The sequence below is a fragment of the Vicia villosa genome, linkage group LG2 (assembly GCF_029867415.1).
Source record: "Vicia villosa cultivar HV-30 ecotype Madison, WI linkage group LG2, Vvil1.0, whole genome shotgun sequence".
Taxonomy (NCBI): Eukaryota; Viridiplantae; Streptophyta; class Magnoliopsida; order Fabales; family Fabaceae; genus Vicia; species Vicia villosa.
Window position 1 is genome coordinate 223,223,253 of NC_081181.1, and position 12,264 is coordinate 223,235,516.

Consider the following 12,264-nt stretch of genomic DNA (forward strand, 5'->3'; position numbering starts at 1 on the left):
AAACTATTAAGATTGTTTATTTGCTTTTATTTATTTTTTCCGCATTTACCTTCCGCACCCAATCATGAAACTTAGAATGCGAGATAGTTGAACGAAAGTTTTTCTCAACCGATCTCTGTGGACTATGATACGACATAACCTATATCATCTGGTAATAAATAATACCTATTACTTTTTGCTTTCCGCTTTACCGCTTCAACAAAATGGCGCTGTTGTGGGGGATTGGTTTTGAGATTAATTGCATTGCGATGATTTCATGTTTTAAGTTTTGTAAATATGATCCTCTTTACTTTTTTTATTTAGCAAGGTGAAGTTGTCCAAACAACATGAACTCGGATAGTTCGTAAATTCTAAATCTTCACTTTTCAATTTGTTTAGCCAATTAAGAATTTTGTAAATATTGCGTTTTATGTATATTTGTGTTTTAACACATACTTGTATATACTTTTGCTTTTGATTCGTTTGTTAAGTGTTTGGTCAAGTCGCTTTCTTTAGGTTATGAAACCGTTGAATGCTTTGAACAATAGATGAAAAAGATACACCTTGAGTTATCAAAGACGAATGCTTTGTTGATTATTGTTATGGTGTTCTTCTTTGCTGAATTTAATATGCAAATTCGTTTTGAAAGGTGATTCTTTGGAGAAGCTGAAAAATTGAACGCTTTTGTCAAAGAAGCTGAAAATTTGCGTTTTGAAAAGTGATTATTTTTTTAAGCTGAAAATTTCCAATTTTAGTTTCTCTTCACCAGAAAAATCCCCTCAATTTGCATTTTATTTTCTCAATTTATAGAGTTTATTGATAAACTCTTGTGATAATTGATTAATTTATAGAGTTTATTGCATTTGAATTGTGTGGTTCACTCAATCTTAAGCTATTCTCTTCTTTCCCCATCTATTTTTTGAAGTAAAAATACCAGATTATTTTCTGCACTGTATTGAGGATGTGCTTTGAAGAGAAGCTCGTAGCTTCATGGCATTGAGAAAAAATTGAAATGTAAATATATATGATTATGTAGGGCAAAATGACCCAGTGGTGAACTATGTTGAACTACAATCAAAGAAACCTTGGTTCGATTCCCTAAAGGGGAAATTTTGGAATTTTTTAGAATTTTGGAATGATGTAACATTGCTAAGTCAGCTGCCACGTAAACAAAATAAACGAACGTTTGAGGAAAATAGACGGAAGGGACTCATGTGCATCTATTAAAAAGTTGAAGGACCAATTTGACACGAAAAAAAATTAAGGGACCAAAATAAACCAGAGGGTATAGTTAAGGGACCAAAAACGGTATTTTGCCTATTTTATTAAGTTAGTGTGAAATTTAATTTTCATTTTTATTGAGTTAATATGTAATGAAGGAGCAAACTTGTGGTTTGGTTGATTAAAAATAAAAACTGATATGTTATTGTTTTTGGAAAATGGATTTATTTGAAGGTTAGTGTTGTATTTATTTAATGAATAATGTGAAAATACTATATGATGGCTTTTAATTACATAATATAATATTATTTTTATTTGATGGGTTATTGTATTAAATTAATACATTGATGATAATTGAATATGCTTTCATTATATATATATATATATATATATATATATATATATATATATATATATATATTTGTTTATTTATTTATTTTAATCCGATAAAAAGTTGTCGCTCGAAAGTCATTCTAGCAAACCTGCAAAGTAAACACTTAAATAATAAGTTTATATTTATCACTATTAATAGTGACATCACTTAATTATCCTATAAGGAGACCTGTATATATCTATCTATTGTGGAAACCATAATACTTTTATAAACTTTGAGTAAGTATATGAGATTTATTGACTTATAGACGTCTTAGTCAATAATACTTTTATAAACTTTGAGTAAGTATATGAGATTTATTGACTTATAGACGTCTTAGTCAATATTGATTGATGGAAGAAAATTGTGTCTTCATCAATTGTGTATAAAGTAGCTACTAATTAATGAGGTAATATCCTCTATTTATGTGAAGTCAGATCAAAGTGATCCTTTGAAAAAGCTCTGGCAAGAAGTTGGATTTGTGATCACATCGAGGAGAATTGGACTTAAAGTCAAATGAAATTAACAAGTGATAGGAACCCAACCTTTGTGATTGGAGATCCCATGAAAAAGGTTCATATGGGTAAGAACAAGTCACTTGTTAGCTCTACTAGCACACGCACCAAAAGTATTTGATTAATTTTTGCTTGCGTCTTTTTCTTATGGTGTAGATGAGAAAGTGCTAGACAATGTATTACTGAGAGGCTAAGCTTATTTATGCAGCTTTTAATAAATTTCATATCCTTTATTGGTGGTGTATGATTGGCAACATACACTTGATGAAATCACCTATATGAGTATTGAGTGAGACCGTTTGTATGAGATCTTGGCGAAATCTCTAGACCACTCATGAAATATCCAGGCACATGCATGGCCTATTAGCGCACCACAACGTCAACAACAAGAATTGTGGGGGTGTGATGTGGATGGTAGACCTCTAACATACGTATAATGTCTTTCGTTCATATAGTTTGTTACACTATTTTGACGCATCACATCCATGATGTTAAGCTAGAAAATTCTTTTTTATTCTTCTTTTGAACTTTTGAAATATGGGGGATTGTTGTAAATTTTAAATATATTTCAAAAGTTTTAAATAATTTTATCTTTTCTTTAGTTGACAAAAACAAAAAAATATATTTTTTAATAATAATAATAATAATAATAATAATAATAATAATAATTATTATTATTATTATTGTTATTATTATTATTATTTTGCTTAAATTGGTCAAATAGTTTACTAAGTTTGATCCGAATGAATCAAATCTATTACTCCAACTTTCTCTTTTTTATATAAAGTCTCCTACCATTTACAAGAAGATGACCATAAGAATAGAATGTGAAAAATATTTCGTCTTCTCTTTTTTTTTTCTTTTCTGGTTACATCTTTCGACTAAGGTTTTTTCTTGTTGTTCTTATACCTCATATTCATATTAAGAATTTGAGAAGAACCTGTTAAATTTTGAGGAATTTACGTTAATGAGGCGGATAAATCCTTAAGGACAGTATATTAACACGCCTCAGATTTATTTAACTAACCTCAAATTTATTTAACTATTTATTAGGTTCAATCATCTTTATTAAAAAAAAGACGGAATTATGTTGGTGGCCAAGTTATACAACAGTAAGTTGTCATGATCCGGATAGATATACAAGCTAGTTGATATTTCACAAGAAGCTAATGACCAAAGAAAAGATCCAAAACTAGTTATATGATAGATAACCATTTTAAATGATCATAATGCAATTTTTTACAGGGTGTGCGTGGCTAGACAATTAATGTGAACCAGTTCATTTTTATGGATAGGGTTTATAAACCAAAGTAACAAACCATTTGTTATAAAAACCAGTTTGAAATTCATAACCGGTTTCAAACAAATTAGTTTTTTCAAATTATCTAATTAAATCTAAATCAATTTAATTACTTTGAATTAATATCAATTTCTGAAATTCAAATCTTTAAAATAAGCCTTATGAGAGTATTAACATTAATTTCATTTGAGTGGTAGAGGTTGAATCGGAATGATAAGAACATTTGATCAAATGCATATTTTTTTCTTCATTTTTTAGTTGATGATTTACTTAATGAAAGAATCAGTTCAAGCTTCTTCAAAAAATGGATTAATTTCTTTGATAATTTTATGTATTTTGAATAACTATTTTATATATATATATATATATATATATATATATATATATATATATATATATATATATATATATATATATATATATATATATATATATATATATATATATATATATATATATATATATATATATATATATATATATATATATATATATGTGTGTGTGCAAATCTGAACTTTAATTTGTTTAGTTAGTTTTAATTTTTATTTATGTTTCTGAAGAATAAAAACTGATGTTATGTCTCAAATTAAGTGGAGGACTTCAGAACTTGAAGTTAAGGATATTAGAAAGTTGTAGCACAAGACTTGCACTTTTATACTCATCTAACTCAACTTGCAGATATTAGAAACTTCATGGGAATAAATAAATCCCTGTTAAAGAAACTTTATTTCACTCTTCATCATAGATTATGTAATGTTTTTGACTTTAACAGAAAACAGACTCAGTATGCTTGCTAAAAATGACATGAATTCATTTTGAAGTTTAACAGAAAATAGACTTAATACTTTGCATACCTATATACACTTTATCTACTTCTATATTTTTAGTAGTGAGTTCAATGATATTTTGCATACCTCTATACACTTTATCCATAGTTAATGACAAACGTAGTTTTTTTATAAACTCATGCATTGGACGTTTAAGAATGCAGGCTGCTATTGAATATGCAAATGTGTAAAGATAATTACAGATGTTAGAAATTAGCTTTAATGAAATTGCATCTCTTTTTCCAATTCCATTTCCATGAATATCATAGCTTCCATAAAGTTAAGTTGAGTATGAGAAATGGTAAGCATCTCCAATATAGTGTTCACTAACAATTTGAAAAGTCAAACATGTAAACATAATATGTTATTCATAATAATAATAGAAGTAATGTTTTAAAAACCGGACTGAACCGAATGGTCAAACCGGTTGAATCAAGAACCGGAGAAATTACCGCTCTATTTTGATTGTTGGATCGGATAAACTATTGAATCGGTGAAAACCACTAAAATCGATAAAAATTGGTGATCCGATATGTTAAATGCATGTTTTTTTTTTCTTAAACAAAACGATAAAGTTTTGATAAATTTTGTTAAAAAATAAAATTAAAAATATAAGTAAACTTTATTTAAAATTTATTTTAAACAATTTTTCCTCTTTAAAACTAAATTATTAATCATTAAAGTTATTTTTTATTATGTTGTATTTAATTTTTATTCAAAATTTATTTAAGTTTGTATAGTGTACTATTTTTTATTGAGTATGAATGTATAATGATTATAGTTAGAATTTGAGTTTAAAGAACAAATGTGTAAAATTATGATATTTTAAAATTTTGTGGATATTATAATTTTTTTAAAATGGAGTCATCTTGTTCGACCGATATAATAACTATATAGTTTTATTATAAAAATTAATTTATTCAATTGAGTTATCTAGTTTAATAACTAAAAAATTAGACTAATAAATTAATAAGTAAGTACCCACACCGTTTGATGAAGAATTATTGTAGTAGTAAAGTATTGTGGTAATTGAAACAATGTATAACAGAAATTCTAAAATCCTACCTGTCGAAGGCTTTGGTTCTATTCTAACTAACTGATAATAAATAAGAAGACTAAGACTAATGCCAGTTGTGTTCTAGTTAGGTTGTTAGTTACATTTCAGTTTAGTTAGTTACACTTCTATACTTGCTATATATATATATATAGTGTAACTGAGTCTTGACATAATGAATAACAGAATTATCTTCTTCTCCATTTTATCTTCTTCACTTTCATGTTGATTGTAAGTAACTCAAGGTTTCCATCAATGGAGTTTACCATTGCTTAGAATAACTGTACAGTATACACTATAGTAACTAAGGGTGTGTTTGGATTGGCGGTGGACAGAATTGATTCTGGAAGAATTGAGTTTAGTAGAATTGATTTCAATAGAATTGAGTTTAGAATAATTGATTTATGTTTGGATACAATGATATAGAAGTAATTGTCATCAATTAATATTGTTTGGATAGTTTTAACAAAAGTGATTTTGAATTGGATAATTACCAAAATGGTAATAAATTCTAATACAAATAAAAAAGAAAAGAAGTAATTGATAAAAATTGAAGAGGGTAAAAAAGGAAAATTTAAAAGATTTGTAATAAATAATATATAATATTTGTAGAGTTGATTCTACTAAACTCAAAAGCTAGGAATTGTAGCTTCTACTAAAATTGCTTTTGGAGTAAGAAAATTAATTTTGAAAAAATAACCAAACAAGAAAAAAAATCAATTTTCAAGTTGAAGTGCACTAGAAGTGCTTTTGGGGCTTGTAGAAGCCAATCCAAACATGCACTAAGTTAAATTATTATTGTTTAGGTTTGCATAGGAAACAACAATAGAAAAAAAATTTTAAATAACCATGTTTAATAAATAAAATATAGGAAAAACCAACTTTTCGGGGTATTTACCAAACTGTCTAGGTTTGGGACACCGGTTAGGAGGATGCGCCATTTGAAATGGCGTATAAGTGTTGGGTTTAGGTGTATACGCCAAACCATTTGGCTAACCCTAAAATGGAGGGTGTTTGCGCCAAATGGAATGGCGCATAAGTTTAGGGTTTTGCCCTAACTGCCAAACCATTTGGCGCATAAGGCCAAGACTCTTTTTTTTTTCTTTTTTTTTTTATTTATTTTAGTTAAGATTTGTTAATAGTTTTATTTTTAACAATTCATTTTTATTTTATTTGCTAAGATATATGTATAGATAAATTTTCAAAAAATTATTTTAGCCTAAAAAATGTAGTGCACAAAACGCAAGTTGACATTTTGTAAACCGAAAATGTAACATCGATTTCAATATAATAAAGAAACGAAACATCGATTACAAATAATTAGAGAAACGATACAATTGATTAAAGAAAATACAACAAAATGATCAATGGCGTCCATCGCCAAGATAGCCATCCGTTCCGCAAATTCGTCTTGTTATGACACGTTTGCCGCGATCGTTGATCCCGTCGCGAATATTGGCACCACCCCTTTCCCTAGCTCTACCCCTACCTCTGCCCCTTTGTGCTTCTTGCTGGGTTTGTGTCACTGGGCCCGGAATTGGGATGTCTCGTGGATCGCTGTCTATGAATTCGTCGACGCCCCCATAATTATCCGGAAAACCGCTGTTGTAAAGTCGGTTACCCATCCCCTTAAACGTGTTAAGTCGTGGTGGTGGAGTGGGTTGGGAAAAGACTTCAGGTTCGTAGCATCCAGCAGCACTAGAACTACCCTGATTAAAGCCGAATTGGTTTGAAGGTGTTGCGTAGCCGGAGGGGGTGCCACGGTAAGATGATTCATCATGAGGACCATCGTCGGGACTAAGATGAAGACTAGATGAACCGGGAGTAAGGTTTTGGCCGAATCCCCTTGTGGACCCTGCAAATGCTGCAAATCCGAATGGTTGTGAATGGGTCTGATATTGGTTCGAGGAATGATGGTGGTCTTCATATTCTTGTAATGGTTGAGACTGGGATTGGAAAATATTTGATTGGCGGTAGTAGCATGCGGAACGGGATGGAGTAATGAAAAGATTTTGTTGTTGTTGTTGCTGGAGTTGTTGTTGTTCCTGGAGTTGTTGTTGTTGTTGCTGTTGTTGGAGTTGTTGTTGCTGTAGTTGTTGGCGTTGTTGTAGGCGTTGTTGTTGTCGTTGTTGTTGCCGTAGTTGTTGTTGTTGTTGTTGTTGTTCCTCTTCCGGTTGTTGTTGTTGTGGCAAGATGTAGTTTTGTGCACGGGGATCAATTAAATAGAACGGAACTGCAAGAAACAAGTTAGGGGATGTAGCTGTACGATACCAACTCATGTATTCAGGAGAAGGTTTCATTTCATGGTCACTGACGGGGAAGTTCAGGACATACTGGCGACGGTCCTTCCACATCTGGCGGTGATCGGGTGCAAAATCCTTCCAGTTTTGGTGTGTCCATTGATGGTTAACTCTTCTGAGGTGCCACACTCCCAAGTCAACTGGAGGGTCGGGTATCCGTTGACGCATCCCAAACTGAAGCATTACCTGGTCACTTTGATGCATTTCTATGATGTTGTACCGGATTAGGCAACACTTTGTCGTCCAAATTTCTGCATCCTGAGCTCTAGGCTCATACTCGCACTCGAGATACGGTCGCCATATGAACTGCATGCATGAGAGTTATACATTACTTCGGGAAAAATTATTTATAAAAAATACTTAAAAAAAAAAAGAATTAGAGATAATACTTGATGGGGTCCAAGGTGATCAATTAGCGTGCGGTACATTGTGATATTTGACCGCGGATTAAGTGTGAAGTCCATTTTTTTCACACAAAATCTACAACGAAAATATTATGATTTAGTTAGAATGAAGTAGAATGTGTCCGGAAAAAATGGTATACTAAAAACTTACCTCAGGGCATACGGAAAGGCCCAACATCCATTGTTAATTAACCGGGGCCAGTATGGGCATCCTCCACCACCCCCACACCTGCACCAACAGGGCGCATCCATAGAATGTGCAAGACTCAGCTCTTGCGTTCTTGCACAGTGATTGGTACACCGTAGCTAGAACTGCAGACCCCCAGCTGTATAGACCAACTCTAGTAAAATCCATTAGTAAACGAAGATACATAAAGTTAACAGTGTTACCAGTGCTATCTGGGAACAAAACGTTTCTAATAAGTAAGAGTAGGTAACACCTAGTTTTTTGGAGTATGGTCTCCTGGGGAGACGCATCATTCAAGTGAAAATTGTCATAATAAGTCCTTAACCTCTTAAGGTTAACACCTTGCCCCATAGCACCAACTGCTCCATCTATCAAGTCTATCCCAATTGCCTGAAAGCATAAGGAATTCTCCTTCATAACACAGCCATTAATTGCCTTACCGTCCTCTGTGTGTTTCGCCCATTGTTAGGAGAGACATGGTTGAAGGATGAAAATTTGGAAGTTGATTGCAAAAGGATTCTTGTGAGAGTAGATGAGTGAAAGTGGTGCAGATTCTGCAGAGTCCTAAGTGGTTTATATATTCATGAGGCAAAAAACGATAACAAGCTGCATGCTGGATATGTCAACACATCCATAATTGCTAGGTGTTGCTCCTGCAGAAATTGTTGGCATGCATGCAAGCTAATTTTCGGTGACAAGACATGCATGCAGCTCAGAACTAGGTGACAGCTCGGGTAGCATGCATGCAGTGGTAGGAGGAATCGTGGCAGGAATCTTATCAGGAATCGTTTCAAAAAATGATTCAGACGCATGCTAGGTTACAGTAACTCGTTTGGGACGCATGCAGGTGGGGACCATGTGGGGCCAGGAAGGGGTCCACATATACTACATATGCGCCAAATGATTTGGCTTTTTTTTTAAATTTCTTCTTATGCGCCAAACCATTTGGCGCCTTCCTGTTAATGCAAAGCACTAATGCGCCATTTCATTTGGCGCATTAGTAGGATCCTTTTTTTTTCAAAAATTAGGGTTTACGTTTTTTACTTGTATGATAAACCCTGTATGAAACCCTAATTGTGATACAGACCTAAGGCAAGGCGTCAATTCCTCTATAAATTAGGGTTTCGTGTGTGCATTAGTACACACACTCAAAAATGAGATCTCGAATAAGGCCGGATAGCTCGCACCGGACTTCTGAGCCTCCACCACCTGTGAGGCGTTTGGACTATCAACCGGACGTTCGTAGAAGGAACGGATACGTTATCTTCTCTGCCGTCAAACCTCCCATGCAAGTGATGTTTTGGAATATCCAAACCATGGACCAGCTTAAGAGAAACATCCTTAGGTTTTTGGACGGGGAGTGCAGTCCAGGCGAACAAATCAGATCTATGGAAGACTATGGAAGACTATGGAAGACGACATCCAATGCACTCTAATGATGGAGGACAGAGAAGACGTTGTTTTAACCGTTGTAATATCCTAGACGCCACAGTTTCTTTATCATTTCAGTAACTTATGTACCGTTCAATTAAATGCTCTTAGCATATCTGTACCGTTCAATTAAATGTTGTTAACATATTTCAATGAAATGATATTTTATTGTTACAAAGTTTCCAATTATTATTTAAGTTATTAATAATTAACAATAAAATTTCCCTCTGCCTTGCACCCGCTATAAATAGCAGTGTGTGTGGAGTTGAAGTACTAATTCTTCTTTCATTCTTACTGTAAACACTAAAAAATGAACTCGGTTTGGGTTGTGGTCTTCTTTGAGGAAGGTACTCACATGCGGGTTTGCCTTAACCCTCACTGGAATTTCCAGAAAATTGTTAGAGCCATCAACACTGGGTTTCGTCAACTAGATGGTCCAACCAGAAAAGTTAAACAGCTAGATTACCGATGTCCATACATTACGTTGACGGATAATAACCCTGAAGGCACGTACATGTATTATTGGGATCGTGTGAAAGACGATGTGGACGTGGATCTAATGTTTTGGACACACAGTGGAGAAGTTAACGGAGGCGTTGAAGATCCCCTTGTTCTTGCAGTGATACTTGAGTAGTTTAGATTTACTGTTGTTTTATTTGTTGCAATGAGTGAGCGTGTACTACCAGTTATTATGTGTTCTTTTCTTTTCTGCAATGTAACATCGTGATTTACCGATGATTTTGTGTTGTCAACGCAGGGTCATTGAATTAAAATAAATGTGGTTGTTGTGTTAGTTGTTTTCGTCTGAACAATAATTACCCTAACGGATGTGTACAATAATTAAAATACATATAATTGGTAATTTATATACGTAATTATTAACTATATTTATAATTAGTAATATATATTATTAAAATACATATAACTATTAATTAGAATATATAAATTTATTAAATAAAATATATATACGTAATTATTAATTAGAATATATATATATATATATATATATATATATGTATTTATTAATTAAAATATATATACGTAATTATTAATTATATGTATAATTAATAATATATAATTAGTATTTTAGTAACATCATTATTATTTATATATATACAGACCTAGGTCAGTGTGTCTGGCTTTTATAATCAATACGGAATCTTGCGGCAGCCCTAGATCAGTGTGTCTGGCTTTTATAATCAATTCGGAATCTAGTGGCAGACCTAGATCAGTGTGTCTGTCTTTTATAATCAATTCGGAATCTAGTGGCAGATCTAGATCAGTGTGTCTGTCTTTTATAATCAATTCGGAATCTAGTGGCAGACCTAGATCAATGTGTCTGTCTTTTATAATCAATACGGAATCTTGTGGCAGCCCTAGATCAGTGTGCCTGGCTTTTATGCGCCAATTCGGAATCTTGTGGCAAACCTATACTAGTGTGTCTGTAAGAACCACCATATATAAGACACTCAGTGTTTTCTAAATATTACAACTCACACTAGCAATTCTACCAAATCTGAATTCATCTTAAAGCAACCAAACACTTCTCCGTCGAAATGACTTCATCTACCCAGTACCTTGTGCATGCCCATCTAAACAGTGAGACTTACTCTCACGAAATAGCCGGTTTTGTGATGCGGAACACTCAGGTTGTTCCATTTTTGCTAAGCAAAAGAGCAAACTTTTCGTACTTCATTCAGCGACTATACGCTAAGATTGCAATGGGTCCTATTGCAACCGTTTTTTACCAATGTCCCTCTTTCAATGACGACAACACCGTCAAGTTTTATGAGATGGAGATTGCCACTGACGAAGACCTGCAAGATATGTTTACTACTCACGAATACTCTGGATTGGATTCCATCGAGTTGTACGTTACTCTACAGATTGGGACACAAGAAACTCAGATTGTCCAGTCACAAGTTATAGACCCACCAGTCAACGAGCAAGAAGAAGTTGATGTCATAGACGAGGAAGAAGAAGATCTGGAAACTGAATTTGACGACATGGTCAACGAGGAATCCAACGACGAGCAACAAACTTTGGTGCCTCCAGCTCACGTGTACGCACCTCCAACACATATGAGTAACCTGAACCTAGAAGGTGACGAACCATCATCCGACATCTTCTTCACACCGTACATCCAAACTGACGATGAATTAAAGGAAGGAGACAAGTTTCCCTCTAAGGAGGCTTGTCTTAGAACAATAAAAAAATGGCACATGGCGCACAAAGTTGATTTTGAAGTAGATCGTTCTAACCTGGAACGGTATGTAATCACTTGTAAGAATCCAGAGTGTGGCTTCAGACTGTTGGCTTCTTATAGGAAGAGAAGTAATGCATGGAAAATAGGATCGATTACGCAGCAACACACATGTGTCAACCCTAACACTTCCCAGGATCATACGAAACTCAGTGCCGATCTCATCTGTCAGGAGATCTTGCCTCTAATAAGTTCTGATCCGTCTCTGAAGGTCAAAAATATTATCTCGCATATCGTTACAACCTTCAACTACACTCCATCTTATAGAAAGGCATGGGTTGCAAAAACAAAGGCAATTGAGACCGTCTACGATAACTGGGAGGAGTCATACAAAATTCTTCCCCGATACCTCAATGCGCTACACAGTTACGCACCTGGCACTGTTACTATTCTAGAGACACTGCCCACTC